Below are 25,708 nucleotides of genomic sequence, written 5' to 3'. Positions count from 1 at the left end.
AATAAAGTTGATGACATTGGTCCACAAACATCTAAATGAATTAGCTTGAGAAAGCAACATTGTCATGCTTTTCAAGTGCACATCTCTTGCACACTCATTTCTTCTAAATCTTAAAGTTAGGGAATCCCACAACCATGTCCTCCAAAAGAGGTAAGGAAGCATAGTTCAAGTAACCAAATCTTCTATGCCAAAGCTCGCATAGATTGTCATTGCTAGTCAACAAGGCTCTTTACTTCATTGGAAGTGGTAGAAATCTATAAAGGAAACCCTCCCTAACTCCTCTGGCCAAAACTCAACAAGGATCAAGGTTCTAACTTCTAATGATCACTTCCTAATCATCAAAATTGACCCTACACTTAAAATATACTAGACAAGAAACCAAAAGGATATTTTTAATCATACTAGGAACATACAATACCTCATGTAGATCCAAAATTTCTCTTGTTGGCATGAGGAATAAGATAGACCCTAACCCCAATAATGAGTACTTCCCATCACCACCAAGCTTCATTGACATGCCAATATCTCATTTCTCTAACTTGAAGAAGGTTTATCTATTCAGAATCATGTTCCTTGAGGCTCCATTGTTAACATACAACCCAACACCTAAACCATGTTGATCGAAAGGCATGACACCAAGACAAAGTTTAGATCAAACCTAGCAGCCAACTTGTCAACTCTTGAAGCTTTGGAATTTCCTATGAGTTTTTTTTTGCTATTGTTTACCATTCTCCTTCATCTCATGTACCTCATATAGTACCTCATGTAGATCCAAAACTTCTCCCGTCTTGCGGAATGTGATAAACCATAATGCAATCAATGGGTACTTCCCATGATCACCAAGCTCCACTAGCATGTCGATATCTGATTTCTCTAACTTGGAGAAGGTTTGTTTATTCGAAGTCATGTGTCTCAAGGCTCCATTGTTAAAATACCACCCAACACCTAAAAATATGTTGGTGGAAAGGCCTGACACCACAACAAATGTTGCATCAAGTCTACCATTCAACTCGTCAATTCTTGAAACTTCAACACTTGATGCACATTGTTTCTCTTGTTGTTGCTTACCCTTCCCCTTCTTATCATGATACTAAGAAGAATAATGGTCATACTTATTGCATTTGAAGCACTTGTTATGGCTCAAATTATTCGCTAGTTAGAAGCCCCAGAGTCTTATTTCTTCTTCTGAACCTTCACAGATCCTTTCTTTCCTCCCTTTCTCACCTTCCCAATAATCGCTAGCGAGTAGGTATGGAAAAAACTTATTACTTGTAGATACTTACTGTAGTCTTAGCTCCTCTCCAATGAAAGCATCCCATAATTGCTTAAAGTTAGATAACTTCTCCCAACCATAAATAATGTGGGCAAAGTTATGCCACAATGGACTAAAGCCATTCAAAGAAATCTGAACTAAGTCATTATTCTCCACTGTCTCCCCAACTGCAGCAATTTGATCTCCTAGTTTTGTTCTCTTCAAGACATATCTTGCTACTATATATGTTTTTCTCATACAAATAGAGGTGAGTTTGTTACTTAAGAGCATCTTGTTGGATACATTCACACTATGCTACAAGGTTCCCAAGGAATTGCACATCTCCCTGGCAATCTTTTTCCTGCAATATAAGGGACCATGTGGTCCTTCACCAAGTCCAACAAAGGTGTGCTCTAATAGATCTCAGACACTATAAGCAATACAACCACCTCCACAAGGTAACACAAAGTTTGTCATTTCCAAGAGATCCTGCAATCTCAACTTACATAGCACAAAGTTGGAGGCTTCCTCCAACAAGTGACTCTCACACATGTTGGGAGTTACCATTGCTGGAACTATTTCAAACAGGCTACAATTTAGAAGCATTGGATCAACAAAGTCTTCTCACTCCACGACCCTTCTTAGGTCAACACACCAATCACTGGCACGGTTATTCATTGATCACTAAATCTTGGACATACTACCCACTGAAAATTTCCAACTCACTACTCCAGATAGCTTGTCTCTCCATACATGAAATTTGAAAGATTTCGAAAATTGTGCTCTAATACCATGTTAGATTTTCTAGACCATTGTAAACAGACTTTACACTAAAATAATTCCTAAAAGTTGAACTATATAGCTGAAAATTGAAAGCTAATCAAAACTGCAACTCTGGTAATGCTAGAATCTACAAACACTTATTGTAGGAAATATCTAACAAAAACTCAAAAGATGGATTGTCCAAACCCGAATCTCCTTTCACATTAATTCCTAACAAAAATCAGCTACAAAGAAAACAACAAACTAATTCATTGCTCATTGTTGAACTAAATGAATAAAATGTATGCCACCACCTCCTAATATAAGAGAAGAAGATTACTTTAGGGTTACATAATTAGACATGACTCCTCGATCCACTACAGTCTTTGAATATGAACCCTACCTTTGCATGATGGCCTACTGTAGTCTTTAATTAGTGTGCCCCAAAGAGACGACCTCCTTGGGATATGCATCCTATCACTAAACTGCATGTGTACTATCTAAATAGATAGACAAAGTCATAAATAGCAAACTACTACAATAAGACCAAACTAACACTTGCAAATTGCATGTGTTGTTCAAAATAGATGGCTAAAAGTAGAACAACAATCCACTGTATAAGACTAATCACTCATTGTTAATGCACCATACGGCTAATTATGGAAAGAGGGATTGCACCCTCACTCTCCTATTTTAAATGTTGTAATTAAAGCACCTAGATCTATTCACAATTGTGCCCAGGACTGCCACATCTACAAATAGGTTGTAGAAGACCATCTGAGGTACAATGTGAAAATTCCTTGAAATGCAGCAACAGGAAATTATTCTTCTAGTCGGTTAATTATTAAGAAATTATTTTCTACGGTAAACAATGAATAATTCACACTGCAATTTCTTCACTATAAAAATACTACAGAAAATAAAATGTTGGAAACTGAGAAAATGCTAGCGCACACAATAAAATTGACACAGTTATTTGTGGACAATTGTCCTGGGAAAAACCCAATGTGGGAAAACCAGTGCAGTCGATGAGGGTTTTATTATTATTATTATAAAGGAGAAGAAATCTAAGTACAATTTGGATGCTTAATCTAGCGATCCAATCTGAAAGAAATACTAGCAAAATTACCAAGGGAAAATTTCCCTTCTCCACAAGAAATCTGGGAACAATTTTCTCTCTGAATTATGGCCCCGAAATACCTTGTGCAGTGATTTCATAGTCCCTTTTGTGCACTGCCCGGATCTGCTCTGAAATCAATTGTCTAGCTTGTTGTTGCCTCTAGAAGTGTTTCTCCTGCTCTCTGGAAAATATTACTGACCTCTGAAGCCTGAAACGACCTCCTTCCCAATTGAATCGAATTTCCCTCTTGAGGCACCTACGCAACCTCCTGGGAAAATAATTCAGCCTCCTCTCCTAACTCTTCCAAATCTAGAATCCTCCTCCAGAAATTTGCTACTGATCTCCCTCTTGCTGCTTCCTTCTGGCTCGAATTCTTTCGATTGAATGCTACTCTCTAGAAAATTGATCTTCGAAAGAAACTCGCTCTTCCTGTGTGTTTTTCTCCAACCCCATCGACCTCCTCTTATAATCTCTCATTGGCTCACCAATGTCCATCATTCAATCCTCATCAATAGTTAAGATCATTTTTCTAGAGAAATCTCACCTTTCTCAATTATTTTTTGTTAATTAATTACTTTTCCTAAGTTAGACTTAGGAAAAAAATAATTATTGATCAATTAACTTAATTGAGCCATCTCTAGGTTTTTTCTCCTAAAACGTTTTTTTGAGTTTTGGAGTTTTGGAGTTCTTGTGTTTGTTAGCCTCTCTGCCCAAAGTGGAGACTGGAACACTTGTCCGATGCTACAAAACTTAACACTCCCTCTTAGCGAGGAAGGGGTTCTCTCTATCTCATAACATCTCCCCCCATACATGTTGTTGATGTCTGACAACTGTGAAAATCTACCATTTCCCACCAACTACTGTGCAACTCTGATTCATCTGCCACAACTATAGTTAAACCACACTGCATCTATGTTGTTGCTGACACTGCACTGCTGCCAACTTTTCTTTGCGTTGCAGTTGATCTCATGTTGTTATTGTTGTTGAAACTACTGCAACTAAGAACATTGCATCCACTATGTTTCTTTGATGGTTTTGTAACTACCTCCTGAGTCTCTAACTACTACTAGCCTTTGCACTATCCACTCAGTAACTGTCTGTGTTGCAACTTCATTGTGCCCCTCAGCATCTAACTGCAACTAGTACTGCAACTTGTTGAAATATGCAACTAGGTTTGGTCTTCATAATGGCATATGTAATGTTGATTTTATGTATTCAATGAAAAGAGAAAAATAAATTTATTATTATTGTTCCTGAGGCATGGGTTTCATGCTCAAGGGAAATTTATTTTAGTTCAAGCTCCCATAGAGAGCTTCTAGGATTTGTCATTGAGTCTATAAAGTCAAAAAGAGATATTGTCATGTATGAATAACCCTTCTTGGGCATGTTACATATTGCAAGAAAAATTATTTGAGTCAAAGACAGTCAAATACCCCTCCAAGACCTTGTCAAATGCAAAGGATCAAGTCGGTATACAAAAGTGCAGTCAGCCTCTCTACAAGTTAAAATCGGCCTACAAAAGTCCAGTCGGCCTCTCTAGAAGGTAAAGTCGGCCTATTTAAGGGCTCAAGAAGGGTTATATAAAGAGGAACTCAGCCTCACTCAAGACACATTCACTCAAGCATACAAGAGTTCGATCAAGGAAGATAAAGAAGCCTAATCAAGGAGAAGATCAAAGTTATTATACGTCTGTTTTGGGTCATTCTCCTCCACACATGCGAAGTGTTAGGGCATAATTTCTACAATAGTAAGCACGAAGTTGCAGTCACCTTCAAGAGCTATATTTTGGACTAAGTAAAGTCTCTCTAGCAAGCCGAGTTGAAAAAGAAGGGAATCCAAGTAGAGCGAAGAAGAGAAAAGGGAAATTCGTCCATTTTGAAGCCTCTTATGTAACCTAAGGTTTCTGCAAAAGAAGTCATAATTGCATATCTGCAACTGCAAGCCAAGATTCTGAGTTAAGGGGTCAAAATATGAAGCAGTAGATAAGTTTGACTAGCATTGACTTCAAGGAAGAAAATCCTCATCAAGGAGAAACTTTGACTTGGTCTTGGAGGGGGTTTTGGCCAAGGGTCTAGGTCTTGGAATTCGTCAATTGAAGATTCTATAAGAAGAATTTTGTGGGTTTTCCTCTCAGGATTGGATAGGTTTTGGCCCTATCTGATTGCCTATATCTTGTGTCCTTTGTCTCATTGTTCTTTATGTTCTGATATTTGTTTGATGAAGTGAACACTATAATAATCAACCTAAAAGAAGAACCTAATCAAGAAAAGTAAAAAGCATTCACAAGCAGTTATCATAAGCTAGAGAAATCACCCTCTCTTTCTACCCTAGATTTCTCAACATGGTATCAGAGCTAAGGTGACAAATCAAGGAAGGGCAGCTTAATAAAGGACACTCAATCACATCGATGTTCTAGAAAGGTATCAAGGGCATCAAAGCATCAAGAAGATCCTATCATCTCCAAGGCTTTTCAAAGACAATGACTACATCATCATCTTGAAGAAAATACCCCAGCTTGTTCAAGGAAAGAGTCTATACTTAAAGCATTCTTGGGAATCTTTCTCAAATCATCATCACAAGGAAGGAGACCACAAAAGACCCTACCTCTACTCAAATTGAAGAGATGTACAAATCAAAGCAACTTGACATCTACTCATCCATGGGAAGCAAGATCAAGGACGTTGTCATCATCATCATCAAGGATTCAAGGTGTGTCATCGTCATCAAGGATTCAAGGTGGTCTCCTTCTCTTTGGATCACTTATGAGAGAAGACACCTTCTTCAAGAAAAAATATTATACTTCCATATCATCATCAATATCAGGAAGGCAACAAATTGAGAATATTTTCATCAAGGAATATCTTGTCAAGTAAGTATTTTTATGACCTCATCTGATTCTATCAAAATGTCTTTTTGCAAGGAGAGCAACAAGTTGGTTGGATCTACAAATGCATGGAAGAAGAGGACTGATTTGATCCTCATAGAAAATGAAGTAGTAGATCATGTTAAGGGCTCAATCACTAAACCTCCAAAAGAAGATGCTCAAGCACTTGCAAGGTATATGAAAGGGGAAGTAAGGGCTCAAAGGATTCTCATAGAATCCATCAAGGATCCCCTCATTCCCTATGTATCAAAATTAGAATCATCAAAAGGAATATATGACAAGCTTGTAGAATTGTAATCCCATTAAGGCAAGAACTCTACAAGATGGAGATATAAAAAGAAGAAGGAATAGCCTCATACTTTATGAGGGTGTATGAAATAAGGGACCAACTGCAAGAGTTAAGAGAAATAATGTATGACAAAGAGATGACTACCATAGTGCTCAATTCACTACTGGAAGAATTGGACAACTTTACATCAACCATCTATGGGAAGAAGGAAGCTACTCCATTCAATGATCTATAGTCACTATGCCAAATTGAAGAAACCAGGTTGAAGGCAAAGATTGATGTAGGATCAAACAAGCAAACTCAAGCATATGTTTCCATTGCAAAGAGGAAAGGTAAATTTGAACATTTTGGTCCTCAGAAAAGGAAGAAGAATTTGGCGAAGGTTCAATGGTATGGATGTCAAGAGTATGGGCACTGCAAGAGAGATTTTCCTAAGCTCAAGAAGGACAACAACAAAAGAGGAAGGGAAGAAGCCCATATCACTGAAGAAGTGGAGGACGCTGAAAAGAAGAAATCCAAAAAAGAGGAAGTAAAAGATCTCTACTGTGATTGAGATAGTCTTCCTCACCTAGTTCTTTTCAAGTTTTCTATTGTATAAATATCATCGTAGGAATCACTAAGAAGCATGATAGGATGCATCATGGCATCATAAAAGCATACAATTGAAAGCAAGAGCTCATTACATCATCTTAGAGAAGCATGAAAGATAGTTGAAATAGAAATCTATGTAACTCTTGGTAACCTCATTAGAAGCATAAGTAGTACTTATGAGAAGAAGAAAGTCATCTAGTATAAAGCTCATCATACATCATTCATTGGAATCTTCATTGGAAGGTTCACCTATTGGAAGAAGAAAGTGTCTCGCCGAGAATTCCACCTAGTACGGGATTCATGGAATAATGGTATGATGTCATAAGAAGTAAAGCAAGTCAAGGTGATTGAAGTTCTTTCAATCAAGGAAGTTGTTGAAGGAAGTCTATATGACTTAAAAGGAAGAGATGAGGTATGTATGCATGTATTTAATTGAGTCATGTCATATGGCTGCAAATAACATGGATAAATGCTCTACCTCAAGAGCATGATCAAAAGAAAGGATCTCCTCCTTTGAAAGGATGCATGAAGGCATGGTTCACACATTGACTAGATGAAATAAACATAATATGTCATACGAGGTGGTTGAAAAAGTTGAAGGAACTATGATTAGAAGTTCCTGGAAGAAATATGTGAATAAAGAAAGGAAGATATCATGAAAAATGTAACTATGGAGAAGGCTATCAACATCCTAGGACTAAAAGATTTGACTATGATATCTCCATGGGAAAGATATGAAGATCTTGATGAAATCTGAAAAAGAAAGAGACCCTTGACATTGTATATCTTTATGGAGATGTGTCAATATGTATGCAGGATGTTGATTCAAACAAGGAGATGTCATAATAAAAGAACATCACAAAGGTAATTTTGATTTAATGTTCATTTTCTATTTTTGAACAATATTTGGATGGGCTAATGCAGGGTTACCAAGGGAAGAGCTGTAGATGTCATCTACAATTGATACTCATGTGGTAAGATGAAATATCTGGAAGGAAACATGACGTGAAGAAGGTAGCAAGGTATGAAGGAAGGTTAGATATGGACTAATGGATCACTTTATGATGAAATGATGACATGACTAACATGATTCATGAATGAAAGTGATGGATGGTTTGTGCCCTACAAGAAGTCCCAAAAAGATGTATGTTCCATAAAAAGGAATAAATTCATGACATCGAAAGAGGGAGTCCTACAAGCAGTTGTTTGCCCCATGATCTCCACCTAAAGAGTTCTTGGAAGCAAGTCCATGGTTAAGAGGGAGCTTGGTCAAGTCCCTGGTTAAGAGGGAGCTTGTGTACATTCCTTTTATAGGAATGGGTACATTCCTTCATTGGAATGGGTATATCCTCCCTAGTTGAGAGGGAGAGATAAACACATCATTCTTGTCTTCACTTGGGAAGAAAGAATGGAGGATTGGGTAAGCATCTAGCATCCAATCCTCTTTGAGGATGTGGTAGCATATCCAAGATAAGAGTAGTCATAGAGGACTGATATTCTTTGAGGAATAGGAATCCAAGATAAGAATCGTCTTGGTGGAACGTACCTTGAGAGAACCTGGGTGGGGTATGTTCCGAGAGAGACAATGATGAGGGTGCCTATAAATCATTGGTCTCACCAGCATTGTTCCATGGTCTTGTGGAGAGATAGAGTTGTTAGTCAAGGCCTTGCTATGTGACAATGTTGGATGATATGATGCTATACAGATGGGTTACCAATCTGACTCTTCTTATGAGAATTCTTTAGATTAAGAATGTCCAAGTACCTTGTATGGATTATGAATACCTCCCTAGTTAAGAGGGAGTGTTGAAATATGTAACTAGATTTGGTCTTCATAATGGCATATGTAATGTTGATTTTACGTATTCAATGAAAAGAGAAAAATAAACTTTTTATTATTGTTCTTGAGTCATGCATTTTTTTACCCACTACTTTGTGGGTGATATCCCTAGGAGAAAATTTTTATCCATGATGGTCCTCAGCTAGCAACCAACAACCCCTTGTAGCCACCAACTAGCCCACTGTGACATTTCTCTACCACCTGAGCCATCCATGTGGTCCCTCACCCATTTGTCATGATCGTATGTTTGAAGGTGGGCCTCCCAAGCCTAAAGGTATGCCTTGCCTTTTAGTAATTGAGTATTTTAGTTTACTTGTCATGGAAACTCTTGGGCATGGAATAATGGGGGATTCGGTGGAAATAGTCGAGTAGGTTTGTGCTCTTGTCCCCTAGGTCTCTTTTGGGATGTTAACCTTGAACCCTAGTCCCGTGGGATCTGTTTTACTGGCCTTTGGGTTTTTGGGATGGTGTTACATGGGAAACCTTGATTTTGGATGGGTGGTCCCGCTTCCCAATTCACATATATCACTCCCCTTCCGCTCATTATAACCCTTTTCATCACTTCTCCCACCTGCGTCCACATTCCTCTCCTGGGTCCACATAAGGGTCAACCACCCCCTCCCCTTGCCCACATCTTGGGTCGGGCCTGGTACAATGTCCTAAAGGTTGATGCAACTAAAAAGAAAAGAAAAACCATAATTGGCCACATTCAACAGGAAATTGTACCACAAAATGCAAAAGATGGCTGGGACAAACACATTTAACACGTGGGAAAAAGTCATTACATGAGCTCTAGCCCTTTCATGGCCATCACCCTAGCTCCTAGAGGCCCTATATGAGTCTCCTTTGTCATTTAGGAACCCATGATTGTCCCAACGCCTAGTGGGAGATGAACTACCCCACCTTGAAAAGGGGTATCCATTGTTATACTTTACACATCATGCTCTCATTCCTTTGAGCCCCGAGCAGTTAACCAAAGAAAATAATAAAAAAGGAAAAAGGAATACAAAGAAGGGTGGAAAAATCAAGGCCGGGTAACTCATGTACCATGATTGCTCCCTCCTACACATCATTTACCCAAGTGTGGGCTTCCCTTTTTATTAGCTACCCTTGTACCATGGCATGTGACCCAAGTTGTTCCCCTTCATCCCCTACTTCGTTCCATCATTGTATTACATGCCACCATCATTTGAAGGATGTACCATGGACATATCACCCCCTTTGGAAGCAGAAACCACCTAATAGGATGATTGGTTAACCCCCCTTGGAGCTTGGAGACATTAGCACATACCAAAGCCCATTATGGAAGGGAATGCCATTATGAAGTGCCCACTTGTTTTCCATGGTTTATAAATTCTTTTACTTGATTTCTTTAATGACTTGATGTGCTGGAAGGTATGGGGACATATTGGTCTCCCTATATGGGTTCCTAACCCTCCAGAGGGCTACATTGGCACACGTAGGGTGTGTGTAGAGATCCATGGGCCTCCACAACAACATATACCATTCCATGGATCCCCAGAGTCATTCAGAGATCGCGTATGGTTCACCTATTGGATGAAGAAGATGCACCTGGTTCACCATGCCTAGGCAGCCCCACAGTTACATTATGTACTTGGCAGATGACCCATGACTTGTATGATGATGTGGCATCATTTATACTATCATCAGAGCCCTTGCAGATGGTCTATGAGCATCTTCGATTTGTTTGGAGACCCATGAGGACACTTATCTGCCCCCACAACCACTTGGGAGCACCACAGGTTTACTACTTGGAGAACAAGGGGCTACCCCCTTGTCCATTGCTTTCGGGAGTCCCATTTCACATTATGACACCTATGGACTTCATTAGGCCTCCTCCAAGGCCCAACGACATATATTATTGATTATTCGACCTCTTGAGAGGCTTATTCTTTTGATTTTGAGCTAGTTTGGTGGGCTTGTCACCAAAAGTTAGTTATCTTGTACATTATTTTATTTTAGGCGCTCAATTAGGCCTCATTAGGAAAATCAAATTCATTTGAACATGTATAAATAATGTGATGTTATTTCATTTTAGCATCATCACTTGGATTTGTACTTGTACCTCTTTAGAGATTTTTGTTATCCTTCTTGGAGGACGAATTTTTGGAGCATGGAATGAATTATGATGTTTGGATTATTTTCTCATGTCTTGGAGCTTCTTGAATGGAAAATTTTGGATGGTTGGATATATTCTTATAAATGTAAGTGCAATTTAATGCTATTATTTCTTTCTATTTTTGTCACATATATTGTTGCTGGGATTTCGCTATACTAGGACTAATTTGCTACATCCATTTATGCGAAGTTGTGGAATTTTTTTATAGATATTGTTGCTTCATGTATGGGCCTTGTATAATGAATGAATGTTCCTAGGGATGTTTCATTACTGAAATTCATCTTGATTAGCCATCTATTTTTCAAAGTGAAGTATAAAGTGTTTGAAGCTACTTTTGTTGCTCCCCTAATGTTAAGTGAAGTTGTCTTTGAGGCCTCCTTGACCTAGAAAATCCAAAAGTCCATAGCCATAATTCTACCTGACTCCATCTCCCTAAAGGATTAGGCACTGGTCCACCATAAGGTGATCACCTTAAACCTTATTTCCTCTCATCCCTTTTCTTTTCTAGGCCTAGCCCATTAGGTCTCCTAGGGCATCATTTATCTTGCAAACCACCCACTCAAAAAATTCGATCTCTTCGCATCCTCTGCACTGATGTGTCTCCTAGGTGCCCTCCAATTTTGAAGAAATTTCGATGGTGGTATTTTGAGATATCTCAAGCCCTAACTTCGAGATTGAATCTTTCCCTTGGTTTCCTTAGGCTAGAAACCTCATTGGGACCCTCATATTGCCTTGCATTAAAAATTCTTTCTTTGGTCCCTTTCTCCCTTTGGGATAAGTCAAGCATATCATTGGTTGTTAAACCCTACCCCCTTGACCTAACCCCAGGTCCACTTGGTCCTATGTGGTACCATACACCATTAAGGATAATCCTTCAAAGAACACTTGGAATCCAATTCTTCACAAGAATTTTAGGGCTTAGGAACGTCCATTATAAGATACATACCTTAAACCTAAACTTTGAAATTCACCTTATGCACTTCCTTGAGAGCCTTTCAACCTTACATTCCAAAGCAAGAAGGACACATATTTGAGCCTCTCTTGTGAATAGGCTTCCAGGATCACCCCTCACCCAACCATTCATCCATCCATTTCATGATCCTTATCATAACAGTCTCCTCCCATCTGTGAAAGTCCATAAAAATTAAGGAGCCTTAACCAAGGGCTATTGCTCCATTGTTGCCCTTAACCTAGTAGTAGCCCTTCAAGGATCCCCTTTTAGGACAGTCCTTCAAAGATTACTTAGAATCCAATTCTTCACAAGAATTTAAGGCTTAGGAACCTCCATTATAAGATACATACCTTGTCAACCTAAACCTTGAAATTATCCTTAAGCCCTTCCTTGAGAGCCTTTCAACCTTGCACTCCAAAGCAAGAAAGCCGCATATTTGAGCCTCTCTTGTGAATAGGCTTCCAGGATCATCCCTCACCCTATCATCGATCCATCCATTTCGTGATCCTTATCATAACGGGTCTCCTCCCATCGGTGAAAGTCCATAAAAATTAGGGAGCCTTAGCCTAGGTGACAGTGAGCTATTGCTCCATTGTTGCCCTTAAACTAGTAGTAGCCCTTCAAGGATCCCCTTTTAGGACCCTTGCTAGTTTGAGCGGTAACAGGTTTCATGCTCAAAGGAAATTTATTTTAGGTCAAGCTCCCATTGAGAGCTTTTAAGATTTTTCATGGAGTCTATAAAATCAAAAAGAGTCATTGTCATGTATGAATAACCCTTCTTGGGCATGTTACATATTGCAAGAAAAAATATTTGAGTCAAAGACAAAGTCAAATACCCCTCCAAGACCTTGTCAAATACAAAGGATCAAGTCGGCCTACAAAAGTGCAGTTCGCCTCTCTAAAAGGTAAAATCAACATATTTAAGGGCTCAAGAATGGCTATATAAAGAGGAACTCGACCTCACTCAAGACACATTCACTCAAGCATACAAGAGTTCGATCAAGGAAGAAAAAGAAGCCTAATCAAGGAGAAGCAAGAGAAAGGAAGATCTAAGCAATTATAGGCATGTTTTGGGTCACTCTACTCCACACGTGCGAAGTGTTAGGGCATCGTTTCTACAGCAGTAAGCATGAAGTTTCAGTCGTCTTCAAAAGCTATATTTTGGACTAAGAAAAGTCTCTCTAGCAATCCAAGTTGAAAAAGAAGGGAAGCCAAGTAAAGAAATGAAGATAAAAGGGAAATTCATCCATTTTCAAGTCTCTAATGAAACTTAAGGTTTCTATATAAGAAACCATAATTACAGATTTGCAACAGCTAGTCGAGATTCTGAGTTAAGGGGTCGAAATTTGAAGAAGTAGGTAATTTTGACCAACGTTGGCCTCAAGGATGAAAAACCTCATCAAGGAGAAACTTTGACTTGGTCTTGGAGGGGGTTTTGGTCAAGGGTCTAGGTCTTGGAATTCATCAATTGAAAATATTATAAGAAGAAGAATTTTGTGGGTTTTCCTCTCAAGATTGAAGAGGTTTTGGCCCTGGCTAATTGCCTATATCTTGTGTCCTTTGTCTCATTGTTCTTTATGTTTTGATAGTTTTTTGATGAAGTGAACACTATAATAATCAAGCTAAAAGAAGAACCTAATCAAGAAAACTAAAAAGCATTCACAAGCAGTTATCACAAGCTAGAGAAATCGCCCTCTCTTTCTGCCCTAGATTTCTCAACACAACTGTCCCTCAAGAACTGACTGCTCCATGCTGACATTGATCCATATTCTACTGAATATTGTGGATCCCTATAGCAAGGGTAATGATCCATGAGGAAGCATCTGTCTGATGCTATCTTCTTTGGACCCTACCCAAAACTCTTCAACTTCGATGACTAAAATTCAATGTCACCCCACTTCTCTCATGGAGGTATAGCTGCATATAATGCAAATTCATCCTCCAATCTAGAAGACAAATTGTCGATCTCTGTCGAAGCCTACTCTTGCTTCTCCTTCTTGTCCTTCTTCCTCTAAGGACACTGAGTGTTGTAGTGACCAAATTCACCACACTTGAAGCATTTGATCTTCAAAAGATCCATTTTCTTCTTCTCTCCTCCCTGTGAACCTTGTCCCTGACTAGGACCTTTCTTTTCCTTTCCCTTTGATGCAAGGGCTACATTCTCCTCTTCCTTCACCCCCTTTGGTCCTTTGATATTTTTAGAGTCCTATGCTATAGTAGTCAAATTCAAGTTTAGTCTTTTCATCATTTTGGTCAATTTATAAAAGTGTTGCTATGATCTCATAGAGAACAAGTCCTTAGTTTTTGTGAAGAGTGTGAGATCGAGTCTTTAGAGTCAATTTAGGACATGATATATTAAAGTTTTTGAGTGGTGAAAGAAAATTCAATACAAGATAAGAAAAATACTGAGTTGGATGAGGGACAACAAACTTTCAATACACTAAGGAGGCATTGTAGGAAATGCAGAACAAAAGAAGAGGAACATTGGAGCTGTTAGCTGAGGCAGTTAAGGTTTGATTTTTGACAAGTAATCAAGATACCTTTGCATTTTTCCCTTTTTTTCCAAGTGCACCAATTTATATCAATCATATCCTCTGATTTCTTGGAACTTTTTGCAAAGAAGATAAGTTATACAACAACGCAACAAATTTGTTGCATTACTGTCAAAGGCATTGGGATTTGGTAGAAGATCAAAGTTTGGCACTCCTTTTGATCTATGGAGAGGTTCAAAGAATGTATTTGATATTGTCAACATCATCAATCAACCATATTTCTCGGTCAAAGACTTCAACACCTGGTCAAACCCATGCAAGTGAAGTTTAAGTGCGCTCAACCACCACATTTTTTCTGTAGGTGATGATTTTCAGGGATGGAGGTTTGCAGTTTGAAGAGATGTCTTATAACAGGTGTCTTATGTTTTAGGGGTTGTCTTCCACCTATCTGACACATTCAAAAATCCAGGAGATGATCAAAAGTAAGAGAATGGTGAATTCACTGTGTTTTTTGCTGAGTTTTTTCTGAAGGAAGAAGTAACGCAACAAATTTGTTGCGTTTCTACACAGTCAGCAATTTAACCTTTCAATCCAACTCCATACCTCTTGAAGTCAGTTTATATGGTTATGACAAGTGTCCTTAAGTGTCTTGGAGATTCAAGCCTCGTCCTTATGAAGGCATTCAATGTATTTTGTTAAAGATTCCTCTAGTCAAACAGTTTCCTAATTTGTAGAAGGTGGTTCTATATTCGTTGCTACATGCAGTAAACCAAGTCTTTTTGGGGAATTCAATTCCTAAAGGGAGGAACTAATATTTTGATGTATATGTGATGTAATTTTGATTGAGAAAAGGGTTAGTTGGTGTGTGATAGAGAGAAGACATTGTGCATTGTGCAGTTCTATTTAAAAAAAAATCAGTGAATGATGAAGGTCGAAGTCTACTTGTTCAGGGATTCTTGTGTCAATCATTTATGGTGATGTTTATCTCTTGTTTGTGTTTTTTATCTTCTATTATGGTCGTGCTTAAATGTTATGTCTTCAGCAAATAGTTAAACAAATTTATTTCAAAATTCACTTTCAGGTGCTCTGTTATAAGTAACTAAACATTTCAGTGTTTTTCCTCCACCTTAATATCTAAAATTCATCCTCAACTAGATGCTTTAGATATTATCAATTCCATTATTCCTCTACTCACCTTTCTACAATGAAATTTGATAAAGACACCATAAAGGATTGCCTTCCATTCCCCTGTCTAAGGATTCTTCATTTTCCCATCATAGCACTGAAAATATTTAGCTTAATTTGACTCCATGCCCAATGGATTTTCCCTCCTCCCTGCCATCAAACTATTAAAATTATTGTACCTTGATCTATAGACCTACCCTAAGATCCAGAAGATTTCATAAGAGAGAGCCCTCTCTAGGTTTGTAAGGGCTAGCTTCCAACCCTAAAGATTGGTTTGTGGTTACCTTTGGGTTCCTCTCCTCAACCTGGAGGAATCACGAAGTGCTAACAGGTGTTGTTTCCACCGAGATTACTCTTGGCTAGAGAAAGTCTCATCTCCTACTGCATGAAATATGCCCACAATCTACCCAATTTGACTCCATGCCCAATGGATTTTCCCTCCCCCCTACCATCAAACTATTAAAATTATTCTACCTTGATCTATAGACCTAGCCTAAGATCCAAAAGATTTCATAAGAGAGAGCCCTCTCTGGGTTTGGAAGGGCTAGCTTCCAACCCTAAATATTGGTTTGTGGTTACCTTTGGGTTCCTCTCCTCAGCTTGGAGGAATTACGAAGTGGTAACAGCTGTTTCTGCTACCGAGGTTAGTCTTGACTAGAGCAAGTCTCATCTCCTACTGCATGAAATATGCCCACAATCTATCCCACCCTAGTAGTCGATCTCGTCCACTGATGCCTTGGATGAAACTAGCCCACTCCTTAGCAAAACTATTGATAGATACACACAAAAATTCACTATCTGGAGGTGTTTCTCCAACCACGGAAAGCTCATTACGGATGTCCTAAATGCTAGTAAGGTACGGAGTAACCCCTTCACCTTTCTGCATCCTAGTGGTCCTCAACTTCTTTTGCAAGAACATCTTTTGATTCCTGGAAGAATTCTGGTAGAGAGCATCCCACATTTCCTTGGTCATATTCTTGACTGTTGTTTGTGAGACTATATGATCTCGAACTCCATCAAGGATCAATCAATTTACCTTGGCCATCTCCTTATTTTAGTTTTCTAGTTGATTTGTGATGAGCCCCGGTATTGCAACAAGAATGTTGCAACTCCCAAGGCTACCGAATTTAATTATCAACCCAAGGTTCTACAAACTTAAGAGGCATCGACACTATATGTGTGGCATACAATGTGTCCTTCCTTTGATGTGATGATGTAATGGAGTGAATGTACTAAAGTCAAATCCTAAACGAATTGCAGAAAATGAAATGTTTGAAATGGAACCTTAACCTATTGCAAGAAAAAAGTACAAGAAAAGAGACAGAAATTCAATGCTAAATCACACCATGTCCTAATTAACTACCAAGAAAATATGCTTTGCAATAACGCTAAATTATCATGAACAAATGCTACTATCTAAGAATGGAAGTAAGAAGCATCAAACATCACTAATGTGCAAGTAAAGGGACTGAAATAAATCTGTTTTTGTCTTTTTCATGCACAATCAAGTATGCAGACTAATGTATTTTGGTGATGTGGAAGGTGAATTAAGGATATTGGAGGTTGGATGAAAGGGTTAGGAGATGGTTGGATGGTATGGGAGATCCTTAGGAGGCTTTTGGTGACTTCCTAGAGGTTTTCCATCAATCGACCTCAAAACAGGGCGTTTCAGGAAAACCTACACGATGTACTAGAAACCTACAAGATGATCCTGTAGGAATTACAGGAAACCTACAGGATACAACCGAGAGGAAAATGTGAGGTGTTGGAGGTGATGGGAGGCCTAGGAAAGGTGTGTGATGGCTGGAATGGAGTGGGAAAATTCCTAGGATCACTAGAACTCAAAACCAAAGTCAAAAGATGGATGGATTCGCACAAAAAGCTTGGAGAAGTTTCCTTGTGAAATGATGAAATTGGTGAGGGTTTAATGACCAAGAAAATCAAATCCAAATTGGATTGGAAAAATTTTATTATTAAATAGTATGTCGTAGGTCCCTATTTCAAGTGGAATCACTCAAAAAGACCTTTGTTAACCCATTCTAAAAAAAAAAAAAACATTACTAGTCGAAAATCTAGAAATTCGAGAACTAGTGAGCTAGTAAATCTAAAAAATTCCTAACCAAATCAAGTGGAAATTTACTGGGGTAATTTTTGTTGTGAACTAGAATTTTTTTTTGATCTAATGCAAGTGGAATCAAGTCGATTGAAGCTCGTTAGCATGCTTTAAAAAATAGCAGAAATTTACAGTTCTTTAATAAAAAGGAGGTCCAGTAATCTAGATTTGGGAATAAGAAGACTAATCCAAGAAACTCAATGATTATTATGAACTTCCAAATATTTTCCAAGGATTAAATAATGCTTGTGATCCTACAAAAGAACTTACATCAACCATTTAACTCAATCCTACAACAAGAAATCATTAATACTAAATGCAAAAGTAGAAAGAAATAAAAACTAGAGATGCATGTGAACAGGCAATGAAAATAAGGAAAGAAAATGATACAAAAGGGCTCTAAGGCTCCTAGGATGGCCAAGCCCGAGGAAACTTAGAGATGTATGGAGGAGAACAGGATTTAGAAGCTAAACATGACACCAATCTTCATTATTTTCATCAAAAGAATTACATCCCTACAAGAAAATACAATGGAGCTGCAAAAATACAAGCTCTCTCCACAATAACACTAATGAAAATCTATATCCCTAGAGGAAAATTAGACTTGGTACTTATACAAAATGATTAGGAAGCATTCCCCATGAATGGAGGAAGCCTTCCCCACCGAAATCCCTTGATTAGTGGATTTGCTCCCTTGATTAGTGGAACACATTCCTAGATTTTCTCAATCATTGGAGTTCCACAATTTGTGCCATAATTCCATAATATCTTGTTGATTTATTATTTATTATTGATCTTCCAGTAGTATGGAACAAGTCCCTAAATTATCTCCTCCTCCAACTCTTCATAATACACCCGATATTCTCATAATATTCCACAAAAAAATAATAATATTAGGCACAAATATTCAATTATTCATAAACCTTCCTAATGAATATACTAAAGTTAAAAATTAATTATCTAATGAAAAAAAAGAGGTTTAATGTGCTAAAGGATGGTCATAGTGCTTAATTTATTTTTTAATTTAGAGGCATGGGCCTTAATTTATGTCTAATTTAGAGGCCCATCAATTTGCATCTATAGGCACAGCAAGAACTCTCTCTACGTACGTCTTCAAACCAAAGTCATCTAGTAGGAAGGAAATTCTAGCCTTCCAGATACAATAGTTCGATGCCCCATCTAACTTGTCTTCATTCCCAAGTCCCACTAAAGCCATTTTCTGCAAAACTCACAACTAGGAAATAAACAAGAATCTCCTCCTTCTCCTACTTGGTTGTCTACTTAGCTACATGCACATCCTTCTGAAAATGCACAGATTTTCTCTATTGTTTCCATCTGCTACTAGAAATTTTGGATTTCCTTCAGGACTGAAACTGGAAACCCTCTGAGAAAGAATCCCTCAGTGTGTGTTTTCCTCTTCCACCTAGCACTCATCTGCTACTACAAAAACTGTTGTAAACCAACTATGCTCAGATTTTCCCTATGGATTCACTGATTTTCTTACTGGAACTGCTTCCCAACTTCACCATTGCTTGCTAGAACTACTATTGGGCTTTATGAATTTTTCTTGCCACCTGCACTAGAAAATCGAACCCTCTTCCCGGGAGTTCGAACTACCTTGCTGTGTCTGTGCAAATCTAGAGAAAATATGTTGTGAACTCCCTCTGAACTGTGAATTTCTCTCTCTCTCGCTTTTAAGGTTTTGATATGATCAACTTCTCTTTGATACCATGTGAAAATTCCTTAGAATGTAGCAACTGGAAATTATTCTTCTAACTGGTTAATTATTGAGCAATTTATTTGCAACGGAAAACAATGAATAATTCACACCACAATTTCTTCACCATAAAATTACTGTGGAAAATAAAATGTTTGGAAACTGAGAAAATGCTAGCACACAAACAATAAAATTGACAAAATTATTTTTGGACAATTGTCCTCGGAAAAAACCGAATGTGGGAAAATCAATGCAGCAAATGAGGGTTTTATTATTATTATGCAGCCGCAGAAATTTGAGTACAATTTGGATGCTTAATCTAGCAATCCAATTTGAAAGAAATACTAGCAAAATTATCAAGGGAAATTTTCCCTTCTCCACAAGCAATCTCATAACAATCTACTCTCTGAATTATGGCTTCGGAAAACCCTTGCGCAGTGCTTACGCAATCCCTTATGTGCACTACCTGAATCTTCTCCTAAATTAGTCATCTAGCCTGTTATTGCCTCTAAAATAATTTCTCCTAACCTCTACAACATAATCCCGGCCTCTGAAACCTGAAACAACCTCCTTCCCAGTTGAATCGAATTTCCCTCTTGAGGCACATGTGCAGTCTTTTCGTAGCCTCCTGGGAAAATAATTCAGCATCCTCTCCTCACTTTTCTGGATCTGGAATCCTCCTCTGGAAATTTGATCTCCCTCTTGCTCCTGCTTCCTTCTAGCTCGAATTCTTTCAACTGAATATTACTCTCTGGAAAATCGATCTACCAAGGAAACTTTCTCTTCCTGTGTGTTTTGCTCCAAACCCATCAACCTCCTCTTATAATCTCTCGTTGGCTCACCAACAGCCATGATTAAATCCTCATCAATAGCCAAGATCATCTCTGAGTTGATCCATCTGAGTTTCTAACTTTCAATAGAAATCTCACTTTTCTCATTTAATTCATGAGTTTCTAGAGAAATCTCACCTTTCTCAATTAATTCTTGTTAATTAATCACTTTTCCTAAGTTAGACTTAGGAAAATTTTAATTTAGAAGAAAGTCTTCAGGATCCATCACATGAAAATATTATTTGTTGACGCGTTTCGAACCAACTAATGTGGTTCATCATCAGGATGATAAAAACCAAATTTTAATTATTGATCAATTAACTTAATTGAGTCATCTCTAGGTGTTTTCTCCTTAAACATTTTTTAGGTTCAGGATTTCTTGTGTTTCTTAGCCTCTTTGAAAAAATTCAAGACTAGAACACATGTCTGATGCTACAAAATTAACATACAATCTAACAATTTCTTAATTAACAATGGAAAAGGAGCAAACTCAAGACACGAGGAAAAACATACGCTGAGTTGGCCTTAACGCCATCCTTATGTAGGAGGATATGTAATAATTCCAAATATGCTTTGGCCATCTAGGCTTCCTTCCAAGAATCGAAGGATCATTGTTAAGTGGTCATGATAATGAAAAAGATAGAAGCACTCACTTGGCACTAGTGACTATGAAGTACTGGTGTGAAAACCAATATAAAATGCCTAAATTCCCATAACAAGGTGACCAATGTTCACATGATTGTCGTTCTCCCTTTGAGCATTTCTCTTGAAGTATATTGAGGACTTCTCATGGGGTATATATGACACTTGCACAAATTTGTGTTGTGGATAACAGTGGTGAATAATCTTCTCTTCTTCAACCTCTCCTCCTCGCTGTCCCATTTGGCATCATCCTCCCATCCTTTCAAACAATTTGAATTTTTTGAATGTTTGTTTCCTTCCTGCAAATAATTCCAAATGTGATTTGGTTGTCTGGGCTTCCTTCCAAGGACTAAAGGATCATAGTTAAGTGATCATAATCATGGAAAAGAGAGACAAACTCATACTTAGCACTAAATACTCTGCCAACGAAGTACAAAGGGTGCAAACAAATAACATAATTTATCTACATTCCAAAGTTCCCAAAACATAACTAATGTTCACACAAATGGTTGTTATACCCCATTCCCCCTGCCCCACATCATCTAGTATCAATATCCCCTCCCATAAAACAATCTTGAATTTCTTGAATGTTTGCTTCCTCCTTGGAGGGAACATTCTTTCCCATATACTGACCAAGATAAGGTTTTCATCTTCTACTTCTATTGTTGCTGCTATCCCTAGATTGCAACACCCAAAGATGGAAGTATCCCCCCATGCAGCCTCATGCCATCCTGAGAACTAAACACTAGTTGAGAGCAAATATGGAAGAATATCTCTAGCCACTCTGAAAAAATCTCCTTTGCTCTGTGTTATCCCTCCTTCCAACAGGGGTAACTATAGCAAAATTTTTCACTTTGAATTTTGATGAATTAAGTTTATCTGAAGGTCCACTTATAATCTCCAGGAATGTTCCTGTTCAAGCCATCTTTTGTTTAATGATTCTGTGGCTTAGATAGATGTTCTGAGGTTTAAATAAAGAAAAAAAAGAACACTAATACACAGATCAAGTTATGGGCTGACAAACTTATAGCAGTAAATCAATGTTGTTACCCTTCAGCAGTCAAAGAAATACATCAGAACTGTCATTGGAAGCAGATTAAATATAATTATCTTTCCCTCTTATGAGAAATCTGTTTTGGCATCAAAACAATGGTTTTCACCTTAATTCAAAATACAATCAGATTGTATACTGGATCAGAGAGGGAAATCATGGCAAGTCCTTGACATTACAACCTTCTTAATACCATATGCAGCCAGCAGAAGAAGCAGAATAAAAAGTCAAAGGAAAAGGATCCAGATTATAACCTGTTGGGCTCCAAAAATGTCACTCATTACCATACATTTTTCACCTATGCTTCCATTATATCGCTCACTATTCACCACCTTGTCACTCCATTTTCCCTATTATTCACCATTAATGGGTCTCATTTATATTTTCCAAATATTGTTTATTTTTAAGCATTTTTTAGAGAAATTCTTGATTAAATATTAGAAAATAATATATTTTACTTTATATATGGAAAGTGGGTTGTTTTTGTGACATGTGTAGGTTCCAAGGAAGCTTCCAAGACACCTTTATGTGGCCTTGAAGGATCAAATTCGAATTTGAGAAGATAAGCCTCATGGAAAAGATCATGATCTCATGGAGAAGATCATGGACCTCATGGAGGAGATCATGGAGGATAGGGTTATGTGTCTAGATGGTTGAGAAATGTATGGAACTAAAGAGAGATTAGTGAATCATCATTATGAGTTTGTTATCTCATCCCATTGTATAAATAGGAGTACCTCCTCCATTCCAAAGGGAGGACTCTTGGAGCACGTGTCGAACTTATGATGGAATAGAATAAAGCTTCATTTTACATAAATTTCCATTTTATAGTTTTAGATATAAGTTGTCATAGTGTAGTAAATGGAATAATTTGTCACTTTGTTCTTAAGAGAATTGAGCTCACTCTAAAAGGATGAAAGAAACATTTTATTTCATAATAGATCTTATTTCATTTAATTGCTTAGATGTTTGAGGATTTGTTTGTGATTGATGAATGAGTTTTAAATCTTATCAGCATATGAGGGGATAACCAAGGGTCTAAGTTAGGCTCTCTCTCCATTTGATTTGCATGATAATTGAAATTCATTCTTTTGCTTTTATGTTTCAAGTATCATATGAGGGGATAACCAAGGGTCTAAGTTAGGCTCTCTCTCCATTTGATTTATATGATAATTGAAATTCATTCTTTTGCTTTTATGTTTCAAGTCATTTCATTTCTTATGCTTATGAATGAATCTTAGTTTAGTTTGGAGTAGTATATGAGGGGACAATCAAGAGACTAAGTTAGTCTTTCTCTCTCTTTGAATCTGAACAACAACTAAAGTTCATTCTCTTGTCTTCATTTCAAGATTTTTGGTTTTATGTAATCAATGATTTCTCTATGATACTATAGGGAAGGACAACCAGGACCTCCTTGATTAGGAGCCTCTTCCCTTGCATATTATATTGAATTGTAAATAATTTAGCTAGACATAGAGTTAGTTGCCTACTCCTGCATATATATTGCTGGCACCATCACAAGCTTACGAGTTTCCCTGGTTGATAATTTAATGAAAGCAATTTAAGCAAATAAATTGCCCAACATTTTGGCACCATTACCGGGGATGGTGCTAAGGGATCAGGCATTAGGAATTTAATTCAGTACTAGTATTTTTCTTTAGACAAAATAATTTGTGAAACCTGGTGACAGCAGGATCTTCACAAAGGAGTTCAAGTTTGAGTTTTCTGATGTTTTAGTATTTAGCTAGTTTTAAATTCAGTCCTTTTTAAAAAAACCCCCCTGCATAAATAAAAACAAATCAAGCGATTAGTATGCTCTCTTCCTGCGCTTCGTGCGATCAGGAAGATCAGAAAATCCATTGATTTAGTTCGAATAAAAATACTCTTGCTGAAAAATTAATCTGTGACATGACAATAAAAAAATTTTGTGAATGAGAAAAAAAACATCTTTAAATTTTTAGATGAAATTTAGTTTTTTAATTTTAGATTTAAAAAAAATAAAAAAATTCCACAGAATAATAATAATATATGTATCATACATATACATATTATTATTAAAAAAAATAAAAATAAACCATTTTCTTTGTTTTTGTTTTTTTAGATATTTAAAAAAAACTAATCATTTTTTTTGTTTTTTAGATATTTAAAAAAAAAAATGCAAAACATTAAATAAAAACCACATTAAAAAAAAAAATTACTTTTTGGAAACTAACCATTTTCTAGAGATAGGTTCAATTTCATTATTTCTTTTGAAAACTGACCAATTTTTTTTTTCCATCATTTCAATGTCATTACAGGTCGGCGAGTAAGCTATGGAACACCTGAAAGTGCTAATGCAGCCAGAAAATTGTTGGACAAGCAGATGTCAATTAACAGTGTGCCTAAGAAAATCTTAGCATATTTGTTAAAACCTCATGGTTGGAAGCCTCCAATGTGCCGGAAATTCTTCTTAGATTGCAATGAAATTGATGAGCTTTGTGATCATGCAGAACGCATATTTTCACGTGAGCCAAGTGTTTTGCAAATCAGAGCCCCAGTAAAGATATTTTGGGACTTACATGGTCAGTTTGGGGATCTAATGCGTTTGTTTGATGAGTATGGTGCTCCATCAACAACAAGAGATATAACGTATATCGACTATCTTTTTCTTGGGGATTATGTAGACATAGGTCAACATAGTTTGGAAACAATTACTCTGCTGCTGGCTCTTAAGGTTGAGTATCCACACAATGTTCATTTGATCCGGGGAAATCATGAGGCTGTGGATATTAATGCACTTTTTGGGTTTCGAATTGAGTGCATTGAGCACATGGGTGAAAGGGATGGAATATGGGCATGGCATCGTATCAATCAATTATTTAATTGGTTGCCTCTAGCAGCAGTTATTGAGAAAAAATAATATGCATGCATGGCAGTATTGGAAGATCAATTAACCATGTTGAGCAGATTGAAAATTTGCAATGCCCTATAACTATGGCAGCAGGATCGGTAGTTCTCATGGATTTTCTATGGAGAATGACAGTGAGGAGGGTTTGCGACCAAATGCTAGAGGGCCTGGATTGGTTACATTTGGGCCTGATCAAGTGATGGAGTTTTTCAACCATAATGATCTACAATGGGGCTTATATCATTGTACGAGCACATGAATGTGTAATAGATGGCTTTGAGCGTTTTTCCCAAGGCCATTTGATAACTCTTTTCTCTGCCACCAATTATTGCGGTACTGCAAATAAAGCAGGTGCAATCCTAGTTCTTGGCAGGTACCTTGTAAGTCCCGAAACTGATTCATCCACTTCCTCCTGCGATCACATCGCCTGAAACATCAGGATTTCTTCCTAAAAATTTGGGATATGCGTTATTTTCTCCTGATTTTGTGAAGAAAACAAGGATTTTCATTAACTTCAGAGGATTTTGTGAGGAAGCTGCCGTGACCGAGGCAGTAACAAGCGGTTTCGAATTTCATTGTTATTAAAAACGACTACGAGGTCTTGAATGCTTACGATTTCGCCAGTGACTACGTGGTGCACAACGATGGGTTGTACCTAAAATACGACATATGCTATGTGGAATTTAACCGATGAGGGTTTGCATTTTTTGTTTACGGCATTGTGCCATGAAATTTTGATGCCTCTCGGTGGACTTTCGATGGGGCATTCTCAGATTATACGGTTCTATTGATTTCCATTCAGAGAATTCTGCATTGATTTTCCACCGAACACTTATCATTTTTCACTGAACCTACGGCATGATTTTCTTTGGTTTCATTTGAGGGTTTGTGTTGGAACCGCCATTTCAAATAAAAACGAGGCTTAGCGTGCCCCTCAAGCAAATCATCTCGTTGAATGTGC

At 37.6% G+C, this 25,708-nt stretch overlaps 1 pseudogene; it reads left to right on the top strand.

Moving 5' to 3' along the window:
* Positions 1-25,332, top strand: part of LOC149212366 (serine/threonine-protein phosphatase BSL3 pseudogene) — a 42,098-nt pseudogene extending 16,766 nt beyond the window's left edge.
* Positions 25,333-25,708: the final 376 nt, after the last annotated feature.

The sequence above is a fragment of the Pinus tabuliformis genome, chromosome 1_1 (assembly GCF_031772625.1).
Source record: "Pinus tabuliformis cultivar Carrire ecotype Pingquan chromosome 1_1, CPIR1, whole genome shotgun sequence".
NCBI lineage: Eukaryota > Viridiplantae > Streptophyta > Pinopsida > Pinales > Pinaceae > Pinus > Pinus tabuliformis.
Note: the sequence above shows the minus strand (reverse complement) of the source record. Positions and strands in the feature narration are given on the sequence as shown.